The sequence below is a fragment of the Pleurodeles waltl genome, chromosome 7 (genome assembly GCF_031143425.1).
Source record: "Pleurodeles waltl isolate 20211129_DDA chromosome 7, aPleWal1.hap1.20221129, whole genome shotgun sequence".
Classification (NCBI taxonomy): domain Eukaryota; kingdom Metazoa; phylum Chordata; class Amphibia; order Caudata; family Salamandridae; genus Pleurodeles; species Pleurodeles waltl.
In genome coordinates this window covers 48,889,382-48,917,287 of record NC_090446.1, presented here as the reverse complement: position 1 = coordinate 48,917,287, position 27,906 = coordinate 48,889,382, and positions in this window count along the sequence as shown.

The following is a 27,906-nucleotide window of genomic DNA, read 5'->3' as shown; positions in this document are numbered from 1 at the left end:
CACAGATCCCTGAAGTGTTTCAAGGGGAAGCCCTGCAAATTATGTCTCATTCCTTAGTTTCCCTCTAATCTTCCCCAATCTGAGGTACCACAAATGTGTCACCAATACAACATGGAACCCAGTGTGGTCACAACCCCATGAGTATATGCTCTCACACTCATCTACTACACACAGAAGAAATATGCACAGATGAAATCCATGTCCCACATGGAGGGGTGAAGGATCCGGTTGTTGGGTACTGATTGAGGCTGCTCTTCAAAAGAGGTGACACTTAAAGAAGCCTGAACTGCTATCTTAATAATGTTGTTGCCACCACTGTCAGTTCTCTACAGCCCGGTTAGGTGACAGTAGTCATGTGCATTCCAAGGAAGGTGCACATACTGTGTCTTTCCACAATAGATCCCTGCTCTGGTTTTCACTTTGTTATGGAAAGGCTCCAGTGCATGTGCATGTTCATCATGTGTACTTAGGTGGGGATCAACAGCACTACAGTTTGCTATGGTGAATCTAGGGAAAGGATGCACGTAGATGAGACCATGCAGTGAAAGTAAGTAATGTGTCCCAACCTATTACATAACTCAAACATCCTCAGTTTTCTTCACAGAACTGGACTAGTCATACTGGTTGTACCCTCTTTGTGCATGGACAGACAATGTTGGGGCGAAGAGCCCTGGACACAAACCATCTAACAAACAAACAAACGTGGACAGTGATGGTTTGATAGTCATTTAGTCCGTCCTTCTCTTGAAACAAGATGCCGCTAAGTAGTGAAAAGACTGCTCCAGACCTGCTCTTTAGCATATGTGGTAATTGTGCATGGGTAGCTGATGTCACCCACATGAGCTTCTGATAGTTGACTACAGAATGAGGAGTATAGGGCATTGGGTGACACCTCAAAACGTGTGAAATGAAGACACAGGGATATCCATCATTTTCAAAGCACATGGTGCCTGTCAGCTGTGGCGAAATAATGGCCAGCATACTTTAAATATTAAATACAAATGTTGGGTTTTCCAATGTAGGCTGGATAGTAAAGATTTTATCATTGCTATCTGTAATTTTCCTGGAACTAAGTTTGAGGTAGTTATTACGTGGGCAGTAGAGGCATCAGGACTTTTGCTTCTTGCTCGAAAGGGATATAACTTGAATCCTGATGAGAATGTGGGATCCTCACCAATAGCAGGCACATGACATGACTCATTAGAACGTGATTATATCAGAAAAATGGGAGTAAGAATCAATTTCTATGGAGGATGTAGGTACACCACAGTCGTTACTGCAACATTGTGGCTAAATCGCCAGACTTGGGCTACTATTGGCTGCATGAGACAACATTTTTGCTAGGATGGGGTCCTCTTTGGCAGGTTCTTCACTTCAATGGCTAGAGATGCTTGAAACTAAAATGCTAAAAGGTAACAAGTGAACCAGTAAGCAAATACACATCACAAAAAAAACTGATCAGAGTGCCAGGGAGAGTAATGGATAAGTTAACAGAAAGAATGGAAAACTGCACTAGCCACTCAAGATGAACCCAGCATCTCCTTGTGTAGATACACAAGGGGGTTAAATTAAGGGCAACCATGATGTAAAGCACAACCACTTCATTGAAGGTCTATTCTGGCATGATAACCTCAAGAACTGCAGTTAAGTGATATATGAATGCAACCAGAATCCCAAGATGACATTAATGGACCACAGTAATGATCTTTAGCTTGAAACGCTGGGTTTGAAGGATGTTCTTGAAGGCAGGGTTAGCTAAAAGTACTCTGATAAAAATCTCCAGATGGTTAAATGACCCACACCAGAAAGGGGCACAGGGCCATTTGAAGAGAGACAGGACATAGGCGGTCATTCTGACCGCGGCGGCCGGCAGTAGCCGCCTACCATACGGTCACCGCCATTTGGCCGCTCCGCGGTCAAAAGACAGCGGAGGCCATTCTGGCTTCCCCGCTGGGCCGGCGGGCGCCCGGTGTTGCAGGGGTGCGACGGGTGCAGTTGCACCCGTCGCGATTTTCACTGTCTGCTATGCAGACAGTGAAAATCATGCTGGGGTCCTGTTAGGGGGCCCCTGCACTGCCCATGCCAGTGGCATGGGCAGTGCAGGGGACCCCAGGGGCCCCACGACACCCGTTCCCGCCATCCTGTTCCTGGCGGTCAAAACCGCCAGAAACAGGCTGGCGGGAAGGGGGTCGGAATCCCCATCGCCGCCATGGAGGTTCAGCCCTGCCAGGGGTATTCCGGGGGGAAACCGCCGGATCCCCTTTTCTGACCGCGGCTTTACCGCCGCGGTCAGAATGGGCAATGAAGCACCGCCAGCCTGTTGGCGGTGCTTCCGTTGCCCGCGGCCCTGGCGGTTTAGGACCGCCAGGGTCAGAATGAGGGCCATAGTGACTTGCTGATTACAGTTAGCTTAAAGAGGTTTTGGCAGAGGTAAATGTCAAGTGAATTGCAATGCCTTGAAGTGGTATGTGAAAGTATGTACAGAGTCCGAGAGATTGGTGTTGACAGGGAAACATGGGTTCTTATTCTAGCGAGGTTTAAGAAGAAGGGTGGAAAGGAGTTGTGCAAGAGCTCAAGGAAGAAGTTGCAGTACGGCTGTTTCCTCATGGCTAGGGAATTACTGTAAAGATTTGCCAATGCGCAAACAAAGATATAGGAGGCTTTAAATACTAATTTTCCTGGAACCTCACTGACATAGAGCTAAATAAAACTCTAGACCAACAAACATTGGAGAACAGGCAAACATTGAGGGTTACATTTACAACTCCTAATTCAGTCAAATACATTTTTATTTTTGCCCCAAAAATCATGGAGGATCAGTGAATCTTGGCAAAAACTTTTAACACAAGTGCAGTCTTCCGCGCTTGTTTTTAATTCAGTCACCGGGTGGGCCACGTCCTGGGGGAAAAATAAATTGTATTGGAAAGGGGGGCTGCATGCGCACCCCCTTCCCATGGCCAATTTTGGCCCTGGGGACCGCCACTTTCCTGGGGCAGGCCAATGTAAAATAAGAGGGAGGGGATAGTCTCTTCACGGCCTCATGGACCATCACCTCCACAGGGCAAGGCCTATGATTCAAGAGGGAAGGGAAGCCTGTCGGACCCTTTTCCAGGCTTTTTCTGGCCTTAAGGACCACAACCTCCCCAGGGCCAGGCCGATTTTTAACAGTGGATAAGGGCTGTGGTGGCCGCCTCCCGGGCCATTTTTTTCCCTGGGGACCACCACCTCCCCAGGGCAGGCCGATATGAAGAAAGGACTGGGGGTCACACCCCCTGTCCCTGGGTGTTTTTTTACTCAGGCACCACCACCTTCCCGGGGCATGCAAATCGCCCCCCCTCCTGGAGTCTTTAATGGCCCTGGTCAGCACCACTCCCAAGAGCCAGCTCCCTATGTTTTGACATGCCCACTCCTGGGGCACTGATGTTTGCTTTCACTTGGTGGGAACTTTGACAAATCCTGCCAAAGAAGAGCAAACAGCAAGTCCACTCCTAGTGGTCAGGAGCAGGAAAACTGCCCCCGGCAGCTGGGAGCTGACTTTTTATTTGTTTCCGTGCCTGGAATCATGTGAGCAGGGAAAAAGATAAAAAATTGCTCCTGCACGAAGGGAGCAGCATTTTCTGCTGCTGCCTGCATGTGGGAGGAATGTTGGCTCCCACTGGAGGCTGGGAGTTGGCAGGGGCGTTAAGGCTCCCACATTGCCCCAGCACCTCACACTGGATGGCTGGGCAATGGGGAATCTGTTCCCTTGGGCTGAAATAGGCCCAAGGAGGGGAGCCCCGTGTCCCCCTTCCTCTTTTACTCATTGGCCTGGCCTGGGGAATGGGGTCCCCATGGCCCAAATTTGCCTGGGGTAGGGGGCCACTTAGTCCCCTCCTCTTTTACTAATTGATTGGGCCCTGTGGGATAGAGTCCCAGGGGCTATAATTAGCTTGGAGAGGGGGACTACGTGGCCCAATCCCCTAGCACTATTTGTCCGGGACCTGGGGGATTGGGTCCTTGGGGCCAAAAAGGGCCTAAGGAGGGAGGCCATGCATCCTCCCTCCCCTTCCACGAATCAGCCTTGCCCCAGGGGATTGGGTCCCTGGAGCCAAAATCAGCACAGGAGGTTGCTGCCCGGCCCCCACCCCTTGCAGTAATTGGCTGGGCCCTGGAGTATGGGGTCCCTGGGGCTGAAATGGGCCCAGGCAGGGGGGCTGCGTGGATCCCCTCCCCTTTTGGTAACTGGGTGGGCCCCCAGGTCTGGGGTCCCCAGGGCCATAATTGGCCTGAGAAGGGTGGCTGCGATAATTGTTGTAAAAAGATATTTGCACAATAAATAAATACATTGAAATATATCAATTATTTAACACGTGTAATTTGATGAGATTACAATTAAAAAAATATATATATATATATTTTATATATTTAAGTATTTTTAATATTTTTTTTCAAAACTCAAATAATTTTCCTTATACTTCGCAGTAGGGAACCTCAGTGGTGTAGATCTCCACTGAACTGTTGGTCCTTCTGTAAGAGGCTCCAAGTCCTAATTTGAGTGATGGAGTCATGTAAATTCACACTTAGGTGTGAATCTACTCTCTGCAATGGTGAAGAACAAATGCACATAGATGTAACCTTACTTGCTGGAGGAGATTAATATGTAAGTAAATCTAGATGTGTAAATTCATCTTTGTGAATTGAAATGTCCCCATTATGTAAGCGCAAATCTTTAGATGTTTTCTCATTCTTCTGTAACTCTAAATTACAGTGTAGGAAAAAGGCCCTAGACATTGAAAGGAAACCATAAATCCAAACAGAAAATTACACACTGTTCATTTGTGTGCACTACTACCTTAACTCTTGTCCAGCTGCATTACTAAAAGTCTCTTCACTTTTAATGAAGTTTCTTCTATGATACACTTTGCAACTAATTATATTTAGGCACCGCCAACAAGAGAAACAAAGCAATTTGCCCAAGTTCACACATTTTAGTGAAGTGAAGAAGTGACAGGTCAGATACTGGCATCATAATCAATAACAGCCTCATTTTGAGTTGGGCGCAGACATGATGCTGTACTCTGTCCACTAAACTGGTGGTTCGCCCACCTTAATATCATTGGATGAACCGCCTGTTTTCATTGTTTGTGTTGATGTAACGATTCCTCTGATGGTTCTACACAGAAGTGGCCATCTGAGGAAGAGCACTGAGCTGCACACCATATTTAGAGTGAACACTGTGATGTCCTTTGTTGTTTCCCTCACCGCCAGGTAAAATTTAGGTGTGAGGGACACAAAAACAAATAATGTCCCCCCCAACTTGGGAGATAGGCATGAGCATGTCAGGCCAAAATTGGTCACAATGGCCAATTCCCAGCTTAAGTCCACTGAGTTATATTTTATTGAGGTCATGTTGTGAGCCAGACTGAACATAAAGGACTCCATCTCTACTTTTTCTAACTGGTGTGGAGGAAGCGCAAATGTAACTCTAGACCACGACCCAGTCCCCATACTTTGTGGATTTGCGTGTGGTAAGTCTCACAATCTGCATATTGGTCTATATTAGTAAGGAAGAACTTGTGTATGTGTGTCGATTATTGAACCTAATATATTACTACCCATTGCAGTATTATTTTATGGGGTGCAATATGTATAGTACCTATTGGACCTGGTCTTTTTGCAGGGTTATCCCCAAACTTTTTCCCTCCTTCCTCCTATTTTTTCTGACTGTTTTTGTTGGCTTTAGGGCACTTTACTTTACTAACCAGTGCTAAAGTGCATATGCTCTATGTGTAAATTGCATTGGTAATTGGTTTTTCCAAGATTGGCATATTTGATTTACTAGTACATCCCTAGTAAAGTACACTAGAGGTGCCCAGAGCCTGTAAATCAAATGCCACTAGTAGGCCTGCAGCACTGATTGCGCCACCCACATGAGTAGCTCTGTACACATGGCTCAGACCTGCCAATGCAGACTCTGTGTGTGCAGTTTTAACCTGCCAATTCACCCTGGCAAGTGTACCCACTAGCCAGGCCCAAACCTTCCCTTTTGATACATGTAAGGCACCCATAAGGTAGGCCCTAGGTAGCCCCATGGGCAGGGTGCAGTGTATGTTCAAGGTGAGACATGTACTGCTGTGTTTTATATGTCCTAGCAGTGAAATACTGACAAATTGAGTTTCATTGTTCCAAGGCTTATCTCTCTCATAGGTTAACAGGGGGGCTGCCTTTAAATATTCTTAAAGTTCATGTTGGGGTCTCTGAACTCACGATTTAAAAACAGATCTTTCAGTGAAGGTGGTTTTTAGATTGTTAGTTTGAAAATGCCCCTTTTAGAAAGTGGACATTTTCTTGCTTAAACCATTCTGTGACTCTGCCTGCTTGCGTATTCCCTGTCTGGGTCAGACTGACAGTTGGGCTGTTTGTGAATCTCCACTAGACAGTGACACAAAGGGAGCTGGGGTGTAGCCTGCATATCCTGATGGACCATCTGGACCAGAATGGAGGGAGGAATGGTCACTTACACCGGAATGGGCTGTGCCTGCCCTGGCAGAATGCTGTACTGATCCCCTAGTGTGCACCTAGAGCCAGGCCTGGGCAAGGCAGGATCCTGTAAACAACAGATACTTTTCTTGGCAGTTAGACAACTTCAAAGGCAGAAAGGGGTATAAGTATTGGACCCAAAACCCCAGACTTTACATTACTTCAAGGATTCAGGAGGAACCTCTGAGCTGAGGAGATGTGCTGCCCCTCCCTGTCACTGCGCTTTGTTGGGCTATCCTGCAGTTGCTGCATCTGCCTGTAAAAGGGGACAAAGACTGGACTTTGTTGTGCATTCTTGCTTGAGAGGTATCTCCAAGGGCATGGACTGAGCTTTCCTCCTATTTTTGAAGCTTCAGGGACATCAAAGGCTTCATCAACCATTCTCTGATCCTGCATGATGTGGACTCTAGCTTGCCAGAGGGTGCTATTCCGGTTCCTGGGCACGTGGAAGTGAATTTTGAGTGAAATCCTGTGAAACAGCGTGGGACGACTACGTACGACTTCGCTAAGGACATCCCTGCATGAAATCTGCAACACTGCCTGCACCTGGATCCGTGGACCTCGACGAGGTGTGATGACCCTACCATCACATAGGCCCAACGTCGCTGTGGCCGCTGACCTGTGCACAAACTCAGGAGCTGGAGTGTCGTACACCCGTTGTTGGTGACACCCGACTCCGTTGCAACACCTGTGATGTGATTGCAACCCCATTGTGACTTCACCGGACTTTGGGTTTGCCGGAGGTGCCGAGATATCGACTCCTCGCAACCGACGCCGCCTCACCTCCACCTCCCTGCAGCAATAACCTGACGCCTCTTCATGACTCCTCCACTCCTTTGCCCTGCAGCACCGAAACCAATGCTGCATCGGATCCAGCAATGCCTCACTCCCTGACTCCATGCACCTGCCTCCTTTCCGCATGCTATGCTGAGGTACTGTACCTGGGGGCCCGTGTGACTCTGTAAATGACATCAGTGGCGCATTGTGAGAAACTTCTCTGTCAGGATGCCGCTTGCAGCACTTGTGCTTCTAAGAACTATTTTTGTGTTTTTAATTGCTCAAGTCAAATTTTTACTTGTGGATTTTTATCATATTGGGGCTTGTCTTATTTAGGTAAATATATTCTATTTTTCTAAACCTATGTGGTGTCCATTTTGTAGTGCTCCACTGTGTTAGTGTATTTGTTGGTACCAATACTTTACATATTGTGTCTTGGATAAGACTTTCTGCTCTTGCCAAGCTACCAACGGGGCTAGCGGGGGTTAACCGGGTATGTTTCTCCTTTACCTGACTAGAGTGGGGGTCCTTGCTTGGACAAAGGGCATCCTAACTGCCAACAAAAGGCCCATTTCTAACAGTACCAATTACCAGTCAACTCATAATGATGGCCTCTAGCATTTTGTTGTCCTATATCTAACACAACCTATGATCCTATAGCTCACACAACTTGTGATCCGCTATCTCATTTGGCCTCTGATCCTATAGCTCCCACAGCACGTGACCCTGTATATCACACAACCTGTGATCCTATAGCTACACAACTTGTGATCTTGCATCTCATGCATTCTGTGTTCCTTTTTCTCACACAAGCTCTGATAGTACAGTATACCTCAAAATAACTGTTATCCTATATCTCACATAACCTGTGATCCTACTCTGATAGTGTATTTCACACACCCTGAGATCATGTGTCTTGCACACTCATTCCATCTCCTTCAGTTATAAGAACTACTACAAGTCAGCTACAACATACTTGGACTACGGCTTCGTACCTCACACAAGACACCCAACAACATTACCATAGCACACACTTTTAAAAAACACCTCTCAACCAGCACCACTAACGGAGTAAAGGCTTTGTGGGTCTTGGTTGGTGATATGAAGTGTGATACAAATTGTACAATACAATATTTTCTCATTTCCATCATTGTGTATGTAAGTACACGCACAATGGATTAATTGTGTATAACGCTCCCTCCTATGCATCATATGATGTTCAAATACAGTGTGCATTGACACTGACAAAATTGTATTATTGCTGAAATAGTTCCAGACTACATTGTTTCTAAAATATAGTAGCAAGAGTGTGTGTGTGTGATTACAGCAGCACTAGCTCTTTTTTCCTTGTAGTATTCAAGTCCCTAATTTCCTTTAAATGTGTAATAACGGGGTTCTTGACTGAGCATGCGCAGGTGCCTTTACTCTTTGGTGCAGTCTTGGGATCGTCTATTGGGGGCATATTTACAAGGCCTTTTACCCGCACCAGATTTACAAAGTGGCGCAATTCATGCATTGTACCACTTTTTAACCCCTTGCACCACATTATGCTTGCGCCAGGCATAATGGCACATACTTACAAGCCCCTTGCACCTTCTTGCTCCATATTAATGGCATTTTTTTAAACGCTATTGTGGCAGTAGGTAAGCATTTGCACCACGCCATATTTACAACGTGCTGCAATGCTTGCATTGCGCCACTTTGAAACTCCTTGCACCGCATTATGCTGTGCTGAGCTGATTCATTGTGTTCCAGCGCTGGGAGGCCTGAAAAAATGGAGCAGTAAAAATTACAAGATTTCACTGCGCCATTTTTAGTGTAATTTTCAATGCCTGCTCAGAGCAGGCATTAAAATGACGCACCCATTATATTCAACGGGCCTCCCTGTGATTTGCACCACTAGCATAAAAAGGTTTGATGCTATTGTGCTAACGTGCACCATGGTTTGCCATATTGTAAATTCGGTGCTAACATGCTGACATCAGGGGGGCGCAAAACAAGTGGACATGACATCTGATGCGCTACTTTCTGGTAAATATGCCCCTCGATCCCTTGCAGGAGGACACGCATTGTCTTACCCTTACCTAACGCAGCAGCACAGACAGCTGGATTTCTCTTTGCTTCATCCAACTTTTAATAGGTCCCCGAGCGCCCTGATGTTTCATGCACGGAGGCCGCCTGAGACCTCGGCAAATTCCCAGCATTGCTCGTTACTTTTAGATTATCCGCAACACTTAAGGAAGAAATTTAGCAAGGACTGATTGGTCTCCTCCGGGGAGAAGAGTGCTCGGTTATTCATAATTGAACTAACAATACAGCAAAGCTGATGTTCCCAGGTGTCCCTGGAAACGTAGCCAAACCCCAGCAATGCAGGGACATTTTTTCCTGCACCCGTCATGTGCAATGGATGCCTGACACAAGCTGATAAGAATGTTTCAAATTATTTCCAACCAAGACAATGGCATTTTCGAGTTGCCTATGTCCTTGTTTAGCATCCTTGTTGCAATGTATCTATAATCTATCAGATTCTCCATGTCAGTGGGTTTACGCTGACATGTTTAAACAAAATTGCGTCAAATCACACATAAATACTCAAAAATGCAAATCTGTCGTTTAGCTCTGTGTGATAGCACATAATACACCCTTGCATCAACTTTTAATGCAACAACATATTTTGAGCTGAAAAGGGTATAAAAAAATCTAGGGGGCATAATAACAAGGAAATGGTGCAGTGCTGAAAGCAAACTTGCTGCGCCAAGCTGCTTCATTTCCAGAACGCAGGGATGCACCATATTTACAAGAATACACCGCATCCCTGTGTGCTTCCCTGCGCCGGCACTAAATTAGCTGCCTAGCACAAATGCAGGCACCCTCGGGTCATGGTGCAAGGGTGCCTGCGTAGCGGGGGGGATTGTTTTTGTGCAGACAGGGATACCTTCCTGCACAAAAAACAATCACTAATGGTGATTAACTCTGCAGCATATAAAGAGGAAAAAAGAGGAACAATAAAATAATTTCTCCTCGCTGTGCCACTCTAACACCATCCCTGGGGTGGCATTCGTTTTTCGCACTGCCTCAGATTTACGTTTCCTTGTAAATCTGGGACAGTGTAAAAAAGTAATGGGTGTTGTATGGATACGCCCACAGCATCACCCAGTGCTCTCACGCTTTGCGCAGGAAACTGCATAGGGTGACCCATATTTACAAGGCAGCTTAAAGCCACAAAAAGAGGCTTAACGCCACCTTGTAAATATGGTGCATGGCATTGCACCACCAAATAATCACAAAAAGTGATGCTCAGGTTGCGCAAGGGGCTTGTAAAATGACCCTAAGTACTGTGACTAATAAATGGTACTTGTTTTTTGTTCCCTTGAGTTCATGGTAAATTTTTACCACAAATGCATGTTTGCAGTACATTTTTATGGCGAATGGTGCATAATTATGATAAGTGGCATAGTTTTGGTAATTTTGAGTAATAAATGCAAGGCCAGACTGGCCAGAATGGGTATCCAGCGTTTCCCCGGGAGGCTGGAAGTGTGGGGACTGCTTTTGTTACTGGGGGGCAGTTTTGTAGCAGTGCAGCAGTTTTACAAGCACTGCAAACTTCCTTGTATATCCAACAGTTTTTAGGCAAGAATAAAAATGCCAAGCTAACGCTGGTGATTAACGTAACTGCTGGAAAGAGATCAGAGTTTTGTCTAGTGGCAGTTTTGACTCATCTAAGGTAGCGCAGAGGGTTAACATGCCTGCTGCAAAGAACGTGTACTATGCACATTACAGAACAGTACTTTATGTTTACGGCTCAGTGGGACACTGCTTTTGTCATAGAGCTCCTTTTGTTACAGAGCAGTTCATAACTAACAATTGTAGAATAGCACAGTCACCTATAAACTACCATTAACGAGCTGCATGCAAACTGCTTGGTAGAGGTTAGAAAGTTATCTTTTTTTCCAGTCTTTGCTTATCCTAATTTTGCTAAAAAGGGTTTGTTTCGGTAGAAATAAATTGTAATTAGTAAAGTCAACCCTAAACATTGTGTTACGTTCTGAATCCTGAGTTTATGCTTCCCGACCAAGCACTCATAAAAAATTCCAACCAGTATTGATGATGTGAATTCTACACCTTGCAGTCCCCTTTGTCTTATGTAACATTTTCTATACACTGAATTACACACATATGACTCCCTGTTTCTTTGTGTGCATGATGTAAAGTGCTCCAACATTATATGCTGATAAGAGAGGCGCTATTAAAACAAACTAAATACATGTGAAAGAGGGGCTATGGAACGATGAAAGGACCTGTTAGGGGGTCATGGTGAGGGAATAACTAAAGAGCCCCAGTAAAGTTTGCCTTCCTCGCTGCTCTGTAAGGTCATAATTTACTGTGCTTTAAAAATAAATATAGTTGAATATCTAATGAAAAATGTACCATAGAATGCACTGTTTTTGCCATGTTTTCTAAATTTTCTTGGGTGGAGAGAACCACCCAACCACCATTGTAGTGGTCAGGCGTGCTCTCTATGTATCCTGTGGAGGCTGGTCTGGTGAAATTTGCCAGAACTATGCAAACAAAAAAATCCACGATAAAATTCACTCAATCAAGCAAAACTGCTAAACATGTGTATTCTTTTACCAAACAAATACTCTTAGGCAGGGCCGCCGGAATTATGTGGCAGGAGAGGGCCAAATTATGCAGCAGGTTTGAGTAAAGGGTGTGGTAGGAAAAGCCACATTAAGCAGCATAACGCTGCTCAAATTATAATGGTATAATTTCACTATTTCAGCATTTTCTAACTTGGTAGCACTGAATGAGCATTGATTGCACCACATTAGTACCGGTTGTAGGAAAGTACCATCTTGCCTGACATGTTACCCCCATTTTTACTTGTGTGTCAGTTTGTTTTTGCCTGTCTCACTGGGATCCTGCTAGCTTGGGGGCCTGAATGTGTGTTCCCTGTGTGGTGCCTAACTGTGTCACTGAGGCTCTGCTAACTAGAACCTCAGCGTTTATGCTCTCTCTGCCTTTAAAATGGTCAGTGCAGGCTAGTGCCGATTTTTACAAATTCTGATTGCCACACTGGAACACCCTTATAATTCCCTAGTATATGGTACCTAGGTACACATGGTATTGGGGTTCCAGGAGATCCCTATGGGCTGCAGCATTTCTTTTGCCACCCATAGGAAGCTCAGACAATTCTTACAAAGGACTGCCACTGCAGCCTGAGTGAAATAACGTCCATGTTATTTCACAGCCATTTTACACTGCACTTATGTAACTTATAAGTCACATATATGTCTAACCCTCACTGGGTAAAGGTTAGGTGCAAAGTTACTAAGTATGAGGGCACCCTGGCACTAGCCAAGGTGCCCCCACATAGTTCAGGGCAATTTCCCCAGACTTTGTGAGTGCGGGGACGCCATTACACGCGTGCACTACATATAGGTCAATACCTATATGTAGCTTCACAATGGTACCTCCGAATATGGCCATGTAACATGTCTAAGATCATGGAATTGTCCCCCCATGCCAAATTTGGTATTGGGGTGCCAATCCCATGCATCCCCGGAGCTCCAGCATGGACCCCGGGTACTGCCAAACCAGCTCCCTGGCGAGACCCCTCCCCCTCATTAAACCTCTTGGGGATGAGGTAAATTAGTGAGGGGATATACCCACCCACCCCCATTAAGGCCGGGAACCCCATCCCCTGGTGCTGAGCCCCCTTTTACTCAGCCCCTGCTTGACAGATCAACCCAAAACTTTCCATGGCCACCAAGAATCACCGGGCCACTTTTATTTGGAGAATTTCGTAAAGATTTGTCAAACAGTTTCAAAGATATAGGTCAAAAAATGCTTTTATTTTGGAAACATGGTCCTAACTATAACTACCTACTGGCAACTGCCAGTATGTATATATATATATATATATATATATATATATATAGATATATATATATATATGTGTGTATATATATATATATATATATATATATATATATATATATATATATATATATATATATATATATATATATATAATTATGTGTATATATATAATATATATATATATATATATTTTTTTTTTTTCACAGAAAAAAACAAAGGTTACAGTGGACAATATAGTTTGGTTCATTTTTTCACATACAAAAATTTGCCTGTTATAGGTATAGTTATCTTAAGTAACCCATGCCCTAAGGTAGCTATAGCTCATGCCCCCACCATGCACATTTATTTGTCATCAATAATTTCACTGCAAATGTTGCAGTGATTTTATCAATGATATGATAGATGATGTACATGGCGAGGGGACAAGTTATGGTTACCTTAGGGTAAGAGTTATAGTTATTGAAAGATTTTTGATGATCCATCAAGCCAGGTCAACAAAAAGAGGGTGCCAAAATGCAATTTGTGGGCGTTCACAGTTTAGTTGACACAGTAAACTGTAACTGGTGAATTCATTTTGGTGTTATTTTGTTTGTAAATGTTAGTTTTTATCTCATTTCAACATCTAACTATAACATTACTTTGGCCTTTAGGTAAAGGCCACAGTAATGTTGTAGTTAGATGTTACATATACACACACACATCTATATATATATATATATATATATATATAATTTAAATATACACACACTATATTACATATATATATTACATATATTACAGATTGGTGGTAGCCACTCTGTAGTTATAAATAGGGTTTACAGATATAGGGATTTCTTTAATTTTTGCCCCTTAATAACTTTCAAGTTTGATGAGTCCCCACAGATTTTGTAGATGTGTTGCACCCCTTACATTTTTGGAATATTGAAAGTTTTACAGCGTTTGGTCAAGGTGTAGAAAATAAAAAATGGGAGTCCTAAAACACCCTTGAAATCCAATGCATTTTACATAGACTTTTGTATTTCACGTATCAGCAAAATGACTGAAGGGATTGTAATGAAATTTCATAGCGATGTACATTAGATTAAGTAGAATATTCTTTTTTCTATTGCTGGTGATGTTATGGAATGGTTATGGAGTTATAAGGGACAAAATCTTAGTGATATATTGTAGCACAATAGTAGTAAAAATGTAACATTTACTACATGAACAACTGAAAGACCCATTTATGGTCACGTGCTAATGGAAAGCTATAAACAAATACAAAATAAATATAATACCTCAATTTTCTTTGAATGCTCTCTGGCTCACAAAATAAAACTGGCCCAGCAAGCCAAATTAAAAAACAAACATATTTCTTATGCACCCCTGTGCAACAAAACAAAAATGAGCCACACAAACCACTATTCGGAGGACATGATAATTGGCCACTAGGAAAAAAATCATAATCTCAATTTTAGTAACAGTCATTGTCTTTCATCCACTTTGGCCTCTGTATCCAGCACAGTGCTTCTAAAGTTAGCAAGGAGGCCTAAAGAATAAACTAGGCTGCATAGGTAAAGTTTCAGATTTACTACATGAACAACTGAGGGACCCATTTACCGTCACATGCTACTGGAAGCCTATATTATGTAGCATTTTATTAGCATAGTTACTTAAAACCATTGCACAAATAAAAAAGAAAACACAACAGAACCTACCAAAACATTATAAGGTCATAAGACTGATTTATAACCTTTGCAATGATAATAAAACAGTTGATAAAGACTTAAATACATGGCATATGCAATTATAAGAGATATCAAGCATTTAGGGAAATGTCTTTCTGTGAGGCTAACCCAAGTTGTAAAATTTGGTATACGAGCAAGTTCAAGGCAAATAATTGGGTTTGGGAAACTGGCCCTTGACTGCACACATGCAGGGTGCAAGGGGCCTACATCTAGAACACATGCCCTTTCGAAAGACAGCAAACTAAGCACGACCAGATTCGAGCGGAGCGCAGTCAGAGACTCGCAACGTTCCTTCTGCAGTCTTTTTAACCACCAATATAAGAAATTGTGCTCAGCTGCAGTTCAATTGTGGATCATCGGGGCAAAAGAAACCAACAGGGCCTGCTTCCAAGTATGAATTCCTCTGTGGTTGAAATTAGCTTTTATTATCTGCCTCCATTCAACAGAAAGTTCTTTGCTCCATCGGTATGTCGCCCCAGACCTCTTTTGGGCAAAAATATGTGCCTGCTACACCAGCTTCTGAGGCACAAGCTGGGAGCAGCAGTCCTGCATCAGTGGCCCCACTCCAAACTAGGCCCAAGCTCATGTCTGGCATAGATGTAGCCTCTCTAATTACAGGAACACCGGCGAGCAATGATGTTGAATTGGACTTGTTAAACCTGGCATCCTTGGCGTGATCTCCCCTATCTTTTTTGCCTATGCTTCCCATGTTTTGACTGGGTCACAGGCTTTATTTTTGCTGGTTTTATTACTCTGGGCACTTTACCACTGCTGACCAGTGCTAAAGTTCAAGTGCTCGCTGTGTAAATTGTATGTGTAATTGGCTTTTCCATGATTGTCATATTTTGAATCACTAGCAAGTCCCCTGTAAAGTGCAATAGAGACGCCTAGGGCCTGTAAATCAAATTCTACTAGTGGGCCTGCAGCACTGATTGTGCCACCCACATGAGTAGCCCTGTAAACATGTCTCTGACAAGCCACTGCAGTGTCTACGTGTGCAGTTTTTTAAACTGCCAATTCGACCTGGCAAGTGTACCCACTTGCCAGGCCCATACCTTCCCTTTTCATACATGTAAGGCACCCCCTAAGTTAGGCTCTAGGTAGCCCAATGGGCAGGGTGCAGTGCTTGTTTTTACATGTTCTAACAGTGAAATACTATCAATTTTGAGTTTCACTGTTGCAAGGCCTATCTCTTTCATAGGTTATCATGGGGGCTGCCTTTAAGTACCTTTTAAGTGCAGTTTCCCTTTGGGAGCACATCGAGAGGTGGAGTTTGAGGTCTCTGAACTCACAAGCTGAAAATACATCTTTTAGTAAAGTCAGTTTTTAGATTATCTTTTTGAAAATGTCACATATAGAAAGTGGGCATTTTCTTGCTTAAACCATTCTGTGACTCTACCTGCTTGTGTATTCCTTGTCTTGGTCAGACTGACAGTTGGGCTGTTTGTGAATCCCCTCTAGACAGTGACACATAGGGTGCCAGGGTGTAGCCTGCATATCCTGATGGAGGTAGGTTGAAGGGAGAAGTGGTCACTTACACCTGAAACGGCTGTGCCTGCTCTCATACAATGCAGTCTCCAAACCCCTGGTTTGAGTCTGGAGCTAGGCCTGCGCAAGGCAGGATCTTGTCAGCAACAAAGACTTTTGCTTGAAGTTTGTCAACTTTAAAGGCAGAAAAGAGTAAAAGTAGTGGACCCAAAACCCCAGAATTTTAGATTAGTTCAAGATTCACGAGGATTCTCTCCTAAGGAGAAGAGCTGGAGGAGGAGTACTGCCCCTTTGCCTATGAATGTGCTTTGCTGAGTTTGCCTACAGTTGCTGCTTCTGCTTGAAAAGGATGAAGACTGTACTTTGTGTGGTATATTTCTGCTAAAGAGGTATATCCAAGGGGTCTGGACTGATCTTGCCTCCTGCTTTGAAGTCTCAGTGACAGCAAAGACCTCACCAACTAGTCTCTGAGTTCACTTGCTTTGGACTCTAGCTTGCCAGGTGGTCACATGCCAGTTCCTGGGCCCTTGGAAGTGAAATCTAGTGAAATTCCACGTGACACGACTTTGGACGACTCTGTGCTACTTCGCAGGGACGTGGCTGCACGAAAGCTACAACACTGCCTGCACCTGAAGCTGTGGTCCTCGCTGAAGCGCAGCGACCCAAGCGACAATGCAGATCCAATGTCGCTGCAGCTACTGACGGCCCTAAAACTAATGAGATCAGAGTATTGTAGCACTGACGTCTGTGACACCTGACTCCATCGCAGTGCTTGTGACCCTGTGGTGTGATTGCAACCCTGTGAGGTCGCCCCACAGCATCTTGACTTTGCTGGAGGTGTAAGGGACCGACGCCTCACAACCGTCTCTGCCTCACCTCCTCCGCTCTGCAGCAAGGAAGCTATGCCTCTCACCGAATCCTATGCTCCTTCACTCCGCTGCACCGAAACTGATGTCACATCGGATTCAGTGACGCCTCGCTTCCCGACTCTGTGCACTGGCCTGTTTCCTTCATGTTTGCTTAAGTTACTATACCTGAGGTCTGTGTGACTCCGTGACCGGTGCCAGCAGCATTGCATTGTGGGAAACGACTCAGTCACGATGCGTCATAACACCAAATTACAGCATTTGTGATTCGAGGCACTATTTTTGTGCTTAATCCTGAATAGTTCATAACTTTACTTGTGTTCTTCAGATTTTTATCATTTTGGTTTTGTTTGATTTAGATAAATATTGGCTATTTTTCTAAAGTAGTGTGGTGTCCATTTTATAGTATTTCCACTTTATTACTGTGTGGTGGTACAAATACCTTACACATTGCCTTTGGGATAAGCCTAACTAATTGTGCCAAACTACCAAGGGGGAGAACAGGGGTTATCCAAGTGTTTATCTCTCCCTGCTTGGACAGAGTACAAACTGACTGCAAACCAGAGACTCCATTTCTAACAGGACTTCTCTCATTCTCAAAGTAGTACCCAAGCATTGCCGAAAACTCAGGCCAGTGGACAACAACAGCTGCAACTAGCAATAGCAGTTTTTCCCGAAGTAGGAGCAGGATGGTAAGCTTCATACAGAGAAAGCTGACAAATCATCTCTTTCACAAGATCCACTGTCTTCCAGATCTCCGCCATCTTCTTCTTCAAGCCCCCTTCTGATGATCAAGACTCCACTTGGATGCCACCTCAGTCCGAGACACACCAGGATAGGCAAGGAGTGAAAAGGAAGATTTGTGAAAGCCTTAGATTTATGGATTAAGAAGAGGAGGATGACAACAAGCCAGCCATCATGGATGTAAGCCTAGCCCCAGTGGACTCAAACATTACCCCATCTTCTCAACCTTCTCAGAGGGATGTGGCACATATACCACCACTTTTACCTCCAACAGCTTCTATATTTCCAAGTACCCTTGTGCAACCTACATCCACAGCCACCTCAGTAGAAGAAGGCACTGCAGAGAGGAAAACATCATCCAAACAACATCCACTTTCCACTACTTCTTCAGACATTGGCAGTGGCCCCATCATTAGAAAGTTGACCTCCCCAGTGTGGGACTTCTTTACAGTTAGTGAAATGGAGCCAAACACTGACATATGTTCCATTTGCCGAGCAAGTGTTAGTCGGGGTAAGCTTGGTACAAACTATGAAACTGGAGGCCAAACAACCTATTTGAGAAAACATGACGCAATCCGCTGGGAGGAGCACCTTAGTGGCCAAAAGTCTGCATGTGGTGGTACTGAAGGTGTTAAAAGCAGGGAATCAGATGTGATCATGGTGGAACGTGAAGACGAGGGTGACATTTTCATTACACAAATCAGCCATGTCCCCAGCAGTGCAGTAGTATCATTGCCCATATCAGCAACATCGCAATGGCACAGGAAGATTCATAGTCAGGTCAAAACACCAAGGCAAGAACATATGGTGACTGCCCCACTGAGACGCACATTGAGCGTAACACCATCATAGAAGTCCCCTGCATCAATGGCACCAGCAAAGAAAAAAATCCAGACTGCTTGTAAAATAGGAAACTAGAAAAAAAATTAGCGTTGGACCTCCTCCCTTTTTCCTATGTGGAAGGAGTGGGTTTTGTAGAATTCGTGGTGGCTACCTGCTTGAAATGAAAGGTTTCCAGCTGGATCTATTGCCCCGGGATTGCTGCTCCAGTGCTACATCACAATGCCCTGGAATTGGTTGGACAAGCGTTTGCAGCAGAGTGATGTCCACACAATCCACCTGACGACAGACATGTGAACTAGTTGCCAAACCACTGATTACATGTGCATCACTGCACACTGGATTTCTTTTTTTGGGCCTAGAGAAATGATATCTGCAGGTGTTGACGCAGCTGCAAATTTTAACCCCTTCGCTGCCAGGCTTTTTCCCCCTCCTGTGCCGAGTCTTTATTTGGCTATTTGGGGCAGTTTGCGCTTAGGCCCTCATAACTTTTGTTCACATAAGCTACCCACGCTACCCACACCTTTTTTTCCAATATCCAAGGGATTCTAGAGGTACCCAGACTTTGTGGGTTCCCCTGAAGGTGACAAAGAAATTAGCCAAAATACAGTGAGAGTTTTGTTTTTTTCCAAAAAATTGGAAAAAAGGGCTGCAGAAAGCAGCTCGTGGTTTTTTCACTGAAAATGGCATCAACAAAGGGTTTGCGGTGGCAAGATCGCCATCATCCTAGCTTTCAGGAACAGGCAGACTTGAACTGGAAAACCCAATTTTTCAATACAATTTTGACATTTTACTGGGACATACCCCATTTTTACTATTTTGTGTGCTTTCAGCCTCCTTCCAGTTAGTGACCAAAATGGGTGAGAAACCAATGCTGGATCCCAGAAAGCTAAACATTTCTGAAATGTAGACAAAATTCTCAATTCAGCAAAGGGTCATTTGTGTAGATCCTACAAGGGTTTCCTACAGAAAATAACAGCTGAAAAAAAAAAATATTGAAATTGAGGTGAAAAAAACAGCCATTTTTCTCCACATTTTACTCTGTAACTTTTTCCTGCGAAGTCAGATTATTTAAAGCAATATACCGTTACGTCAGCTGGCCTCTTCTGGTTGCAGGGATATATAGGGCTTGTAGGTTCATCAAGAACTCTAAGTACCCAGAGCCAATAAATGCGCTGTTCCTTGCAATCGGTTTTTCTTCTATACCGTGTATACAGCAATTCATTTGCTGAAATCTAAAAAGTGAAAAATAGGTATCAAGAAAACCTTTGTATTTCCGAAATGGCCACAAGATAAGGTGTTGAGAAGCAGTGGTTATTTGGACATCCCTGAATTCCGGGGTGCCCATACTAGCATGTGAATTACAGGGCATTTCTCAAATACGTGTCTTTTTTACACACTGCCTTACATTTGGATGGAACAAATGTAGAGAAAGACAAGGGGCAATAACACTTGTTTTGCTATTCTGTGTTCCCCCACATCTCCCGATAAAAATGGTACCTCACTTGTGTGGGTAGGCCTAGCGCCCACGAAAGGAAATGGCCCAAAACACAACGTGGACACATCACATTTGTTCACAGAAAACAGAGGTGTTTTTTACAAAGTGCCTACCTGTGGATTTTGGCCTCTAGCTCAGCCGGCACCTGGGGAAACCTAGCAAACCAGCGCATTGTTGAAAACTAGACACCTAAGGGAATCCAAGATGGGGTGACTTGTGGGCTCTGACCAGGTTCTGTTACCTAGAATCCTTTGCAAACCTCAAAATGTGGCCAAAAAAAACACTTTTTCCTCACATTTCGGTGACAGAAAGCTCTGGAATCTGACAGGAGCCACAATTGTCCTTCCACCCAGCGTTCCCCCAAGTCTCTCGATAAAAATGGTACCTCACTTGTGTGGGTAGGCCTCGTGCCCACAAAAGGAAATGGCCCAAAACACAACGTGGACATATCACATTTTTTCACAGAAAACAGAGGTGTTTTTTTTTTTACAAAGTGCCTACCTGCGGATTTTGGCCTCTAGCTCAGCCGGCACCTGGGGAAACCTAGCAAACCAGCGCATTTTTGAAAACTAGGCACCTAGGGGAATCCAAGATGGGGTGACTGGTGGGGCTCTGACCAGGTTCTGTTCTCCAGAATCGTTTGCAAACCTCAAAATTTGGCCAAAAAAACACTTTTTTCCTCACATTTCGGTGACAGAAAGTTCTGGAATCTGACAGGAGCCACAAATTTCCTTCCACCCAGCATTCCCCCAAGTCTCTCGATAAAAATGATACCTCACTTGTGTGGGTAGGCCTAGTGCCCACGAAAGGAAATGGTCCAAAACACAACGTGGACACATCACATTTTTTCACAGAAAACAGAGGTGTTTTGTACAAAGTGCCTACCTGTGGATTTTGGCCTCTAGCACAGCCGGCACCTGGGGAAACCTAGCAAACCAGCACATTGTTTAAACTAGACACCTAGGGGAATCCAGGATGGGGTGACTTGTGGGGCTCTGATCAGGTTCTGTTACCCAGAATTCTTCGCAAACCTCAAACTTTAGCAAAAAAAACACTTTTTCCTCACACTTCGGTGACAGAAAGTTCTGGAATCTGACAGGAGCGATGAATTTCCTTCCACCCAGCGTTCCCCCAAGTCTCCCGATAAAAATGGTACCTCACTTGTGTGGGTAGGCCTAGCGCCCACAAAAGGAAATGGCCCAAAACACAACGTGGACATGTCACATTTTTTCACAGAAAACAGAGGTGTTTTTTTTTTACAAAGTGCCTACCTGTGGATTTTAGTCTCTATCTCAGCTGGCACCTGGGGAAACCTAGCAAACCAGCGCATTTTTGAAAACTAGAGACCTGGGGGAATCCAAGATTGGGTGACTTGGGGGGCTCTGACCAGGTTCTGTTACCCAGAATCCTTTGCAAACCTCAACATTAGGCCAAAAAAACACTTTTACCCCATATTTCGGCGACAGAAAGTTCTGGACTCTGACAGGAGCCACAAATTTCCTTCCACCCAGCGTTCCCCCAAGTCTCCTGATGAAAATGGTACCTCACTTGTGTGGGTGGGCCTAGCGCCTACGAAAGGAAATGGCCCAAAACACAACGTGGACACATCACATTTTTTTACAGAAAACAGAGGTGTTTTTTACAAAGTGCCTACCTGAGGATTTTGTCCTCTAGCTCAGCCAGCACCTGGGGAAACCTAGCAAACCAGCACATTTTTGAAAACTAGACACCTGGGGAATCCAAGATGGGGTGACTCGTGGGGCTCAGTCCAGGTTCTGTTACCCAGAATCCTTTGCAAACCTCAAAATGTGCCCCAAAAAACACTTTTTCCTCACATTTCGGTGACAGAAAGTTCTGGAATATGACAGGAGTCACAAATTTCCTTCCACCCAGCATTCCCCCAAGTCTCCCGATAAAAATGGTACCTCACTTGTGTGAGTAGGCCTAGCGCCCACAAAAGGATGTGGCCCAAACCACAACGTGGACACATCACATTTTTTCACAGAAAACAGAGGTGTTTTTTACAAAGTGCCTATCTGTGGATTTTGGCCTCTAGCTGAGCCGGCACCTGGGGAAACCTGGGAAACCAGCGCATTTTTGAAAATTAGACACCTGGGGAATCCAAGATGGGGTGACTTGTGGGGCTCTGACCAGTTTCTGTTACCCAGAATCCTTTGCAAACCTCCAAATTTGGCCAAAGAAACACTTTTCCCTCCCATTTTGGCGACAGAAAGTTCTGGAATCTGACAGGAGCCACAAATTTCCTTCTACCCAGTGTTCCCCCAAGTCTCCTGATAAAAATGGTACCTCACTTGTGTGGGTAGGCCTAGGGCCCACGAAAGGAAATGGCCCAAAACACAACGTGGACACATCACTTTTTTTCACAGAAAACAGAGGTGTGTTTTACAAAGTGCCTACCTGTGGATTTTGGCCTCTAGCTCAGCCGGCACCTTGGGAAACCTAGCAAACCAGTGCATTTTTTAAAACTAGACACGTGGGGGAATCCAAGATGGGGTGACTTGTGGGGCTCTGACCAGGTTCTGTTACCCAGAATCCTTTGCAATCCTCAAAATGTGGCCAAAAAAACACTTTTTCCTCACATTTCGGCGACAGAAAGTTCTGGAATCTGACAGGAGCCACGAATTTCCTTCCACCCAGCGTTCCCCAAGTCTCCCGATAAAAATGGTACCTCACTTGTGCGGGTGGGCCAGGTGCCTGCAACAGAAAAAGGCCCAAAACTTGTAGAGATTGAGGGGATAGCACAGCGAGTTGATAAGCATATATTGTTCTTTTATACATCTTTTAGGCTAACTCTGCTTTGGGGTCCCATACAAGTGAGGTATCATTTTACTTGGGGGACTGAGGGGAACGCTGGGTGGTAGCAAATTTGTGCAGCAGCAGTGATCCTACAAAGAAAGTGAGGAAAATATGAATTGTTTATGAACATTTTGAGGTTTGCCGAGGAATCTGGGTAAGAAAATGTTGGGGGATCCAGCCAAGCCACAACTCCTTTGACTCCTTGGGGTGTCTATTTTTAAAACATGTCTGGGTTTGGTAGGTTTCCCTAGATGAAGGCCGCACCCGGGACCAAAACAATAGGTACCACCCCCACCCCCCAAACACAGGTAGTTTTACAATAGATAATTGTGGTGTGTCCACATACTTATGTGATGTTCCAAACACTAAAATTGTGAAAAGAAACGCACTTAGGTCATGTTAAAAAGACCCCTCACCCACCAACCAAGTTGGTGGCATGTTTCATCATCGGGGTCCCACCCGAGGCACCTAGCGTGTCACATGTGTGCTGCGACGCCTGATTACAGCGGAGCAGGTTTTGTCATTTTTACCTCACATACTGGTTAGATTTGGCACGAGGGTGAGTGATGGTTCAGTGGATCAAATTTTATTAACAAGAGATTTCACAAAAATGAAATGCACTGTTAATAACTGAAAGGCCAAAAAACTGAACCAATGACTCACAGCTCGTGAGCTGTAAAGCGAGAGCAAGGCACCAACCGCTTTACAGTCCATTGACACACCTTTCATACATGACATGCACAAGACCATTCACACCGCCAGCCACGGGCCCAGCACATTACAACACTCGCATCGACAGACAGCGCCACTCAAGGGCCCATCACTTACATACGCCCACATACCTGACACAGCAACCACACTAGCTGATGGGAGTGTGTAGACTGGTGTTTGGCTGGCAGTGTGTTGCAGTTGCCAACAGGAAGTCAATATGTACACTATGTACACCCTCAGCCAAGCCCCACTCCACACACAATGGCATCACTTTTTTTTTTTTAAACAAAGAAACCACTAACTAATTAGAAATAATTACAAAACTACAAACACAAAAGCTCTAACTAAGTACATGACAAAAATGCTAACCATGAAACTGAACACATGAAAATACAAAACAGACATAAGTTTACACTCATGGTTGTTCCCAGTAATTCTTCTGGGTGTGGTAATTCTTAAAACAGCCACCCACACACAGCCTAGGCTTTGAAGGACAATCTGGGCAGTACATTCGAGTCTCCCTCCAGATACCCCTTCGAAAACACTCTCTACATTTCTTAGCTGGAAAGTCTTTTTTGGATGTGGGAGGAATGTGCTCAGCAAAGTGGCGCTCATTCCATCTAGCCACATCCTCCACCACTGCTTCTCTAGGAACTCTGGCCTGTTCCACCACAATAAGGCTCTCTATCACTGACTCCTGAAATTTCGCAAATGTCATCTTTGACTCTGGAGACCTATCCTTAAACACAAAAAAAGCATCAAAAGTTGCTAAGTGGAAGAGGTGAATTGTTAACTTCTTATACCAAACGTAAGACTTACGAATAGCAGTATAAGGTTCCAACCTTTGATCAACTCTATCTACACCTCCCATGTGCTTATTATAACCTAAAATGCATACAGGTTTGCGCACTTCAGCAACCTGGCCCCAAACAGTCACGGGGGAAGTACTCTCATCATAGATGGTACTTAGCATGTAGACATCCCTCCTGTCTGAAAACTTCAAAGCTAGCAGCTCATCATTCCGCAAGGCACTGCACTGTCCCCTCTGAAGTTTTTTTACAGACAAGCTCCCTTGGATAGCCTTTCCGGTTACAACAAATTGTGCCACAAGCAAGTGTCCACTCTAAACAATTCCTTGAACAACTGCACTCCAGTGTAAAAGTTATCTACATACAAATGGTGACCTTTGTTGAACAGTCGTCTACCAAGTGCCCACACAATTTTCTCAGTAACTCCAAAAGTGGGAGGACTACCAGGGGGATCAATACTGGAATGCCCACCAGTGTAGACATGGAAATTATAGACATATCCTGTACTACTTTCAGACAGCATATACAATTTAATTCCACATCATGCCCTCTTGCTAGGAATGTACTGCCTAAAAACCAAACGACCCTTGAAGAGGACCAAAGACTCTTCCACAGCTATTTCTTTACCTGGAACATAGACCTCTGAAAACCGATCTACAAAATGATCAAGGACAGGTCTAATCTTAAAAAGACGGTCAGAATCAGGGTGATCTCATGGCAAGACTAATGCATTGTCAATAAAATGCAGCATCCTAAGAAGAAGCAAATACCGATTATGACTCATTGTTGCAGGAAATATAGCTGTTGCCATCAAGGGACTAGTGGACCAATAAGAAGCCAGTGATGGCTTCCTTATCAACCCCATCAAAAGAGTCAAACCCATAAACATTTTCATCTCCTCCAAATTTGTGGTAATCCACTGGGCAGCTCTAGAGTGCGGCCTAAGTCTAGCAGCGTTGTCCCTCAAATGCTGCTCCGCATACAAATTAGTCTGCTCAACAATCTCTTCCAAAAACACATCATCCACAAATAACTCAAAGAAATTGACAGGCAAAAAATTATCTGTATTGACTCTACACCCCGGGAGACCAATAAAGGCAGGCAACTCTGGTTGCTCCATGTTTGGGGCAACCCAGAGTTCAGGTCTTCTAACGGGAAACCTTTCAGCCCCAGGTTGGTGCACTAATGGCACATCAGTGTCCTCCTCTGAAACAGGCCCTTCATCTGCACTGAGTGTGGCTTCCTCATCAGAAGATTCCTCTCTGACAGAAACTTCACTGCAGACTCTCTCACTTCCTCCTCTGCCTCAGATGCAGAGTCTGTCTCATAATCATGATCAGACAATGACTCAAAAAGCATACCAACCACCTGCTGAGCGGTCATCCTGCGACTAGCCATGATCTTTCCTACGAAAATTAACTGGACAAATGCACCACCAACAAACAGCACTGTGTAAGATAAGTAATAAAGTTTAGCTTTATTAGTATGAGTTATAAACTCAAAAACTATACCGCTCACTTGCCTTAAAACGCTTGAATCACCAGTAACTAATCTGCACAGACACAGCAATCACCAATGATATCCCAATAAAAAGAAAGAAAGAAAAGCAAATTAGAAATAAGACAACACAAATATCATTGTGCACAAATCTAAGGACAATTTCACACAAACCTGCATTTAGTACACCACCTACAAACATGTCATTCATGCATGGCAACAATACTCCTTTGGAGTAAATTGTTTTTACTTACCTAAAACATGCAACTATGCAAACCACAGGTCAACCACTGCCAAAACCGCAAGGAGCCACAGCAAAGAAAGCAAAAGCTTTGAACTAGAACAAAAAGGAGGAAACAAAATATCGCAAATACTTTGTCAGTTGACAAACATCCCACCATCAAGCATTTAGAAATTGGTGCCTAAGTGGATTCTGCCATAGGGGCAGATGGGCCTACTAAAATATAGGCCTATCTGCCCTAAGGAGGGCAGAAAATACCTTTAGTAGTGTGTCCCCAGGGGGAGCGACCCTTGCCCAAGGGGCCACCCCCCCCAAAAAAAAAACACACTATCCCTGGTGCCTATGTGGCGTCTGCCCCCCTTGGGGGCAGATGGGCCTAAGAAAAATAGGCCCATCTGCCCCCAAGGGGGGCAGAAAAGGCCAACAGTTCAATGCCTCCCTTGGGGGGGCACCCCTTGCCCAAGGGGACGCCCCCCACATAAATAAACATATAAAAAAATCCCTGGCATTCTAGTGGTTTCTGTCCCCCTTGGGGGCAGATCAGCCTAAAAATAATAGGCTGATCTGTCCCCAAGGGGGGCAGAAATGGCCTTGGTACACGTGCCCCCAAAGGGGGGGCGACCCTTGCCCAAGGGGTCGCCCCCCTCCACTAACACACACACACACACACACACACTATCCCTTGTGTCTAAGTGGCTTCTGTCCCCCTTGGGGGCAGATGGGCTCAAAATAAATAGGCCCATGTGCCCCCAAGGGGGGCAGAAATGGCCAACAGTTCAATGCCCTTCATCTGCACTCAGTGTGGCTTCCTCGTGAGAAGATTCCTCTCCGACATAAACTTCACTGCCAGAATCTCTCACTTCCTCCTCTGCCTCAGATGCAGAGTCCATCTCATAATCATGATCAGACAATGACTCAAAAAGCATACCAACCAGCTTCTGAGCGGTCATCCTGCGGCCAGCCATGATCTTTCCTACGAAAATTAACTGGACAAATGCACCACCAACAACCAGCATTGTGTAAGATAAGTAATAAAGTGTAGCTTTATTAGTAAGAGTTATAAACTCAAAAACTATACCGCTCACTTGCCTGAAAAAGCTTGAATCACCAGCAACTACTCTGCACAGACACAGCAATCACCAATGATATCCCACTAAAAAGAAAGAAAGAAAAGCAAATTAGAAATAAGACAACACAAATATCATTGTGCACAAATCTATGGACAATTTCACACAAACCTGTATTTATTACACCACCTACAAAAGTCATTCATGCATGGCAACAATACTCCCTTTGAGTAAATTTTTTTTACTTACCTAAAACATGCAACTATGCAAACCGCAGGTCAACCACCGTCAAAACTGCAAGGAGCCACAGTAAAGAAAGCAAAAGCTTTGAACTAGAACAAAAAGGAGGAAAAAAAATATCACAAATGCAAATACTTTGTCAGTTGACAAACATCCCACCATCAAGCGTTTAGAAATTGGTG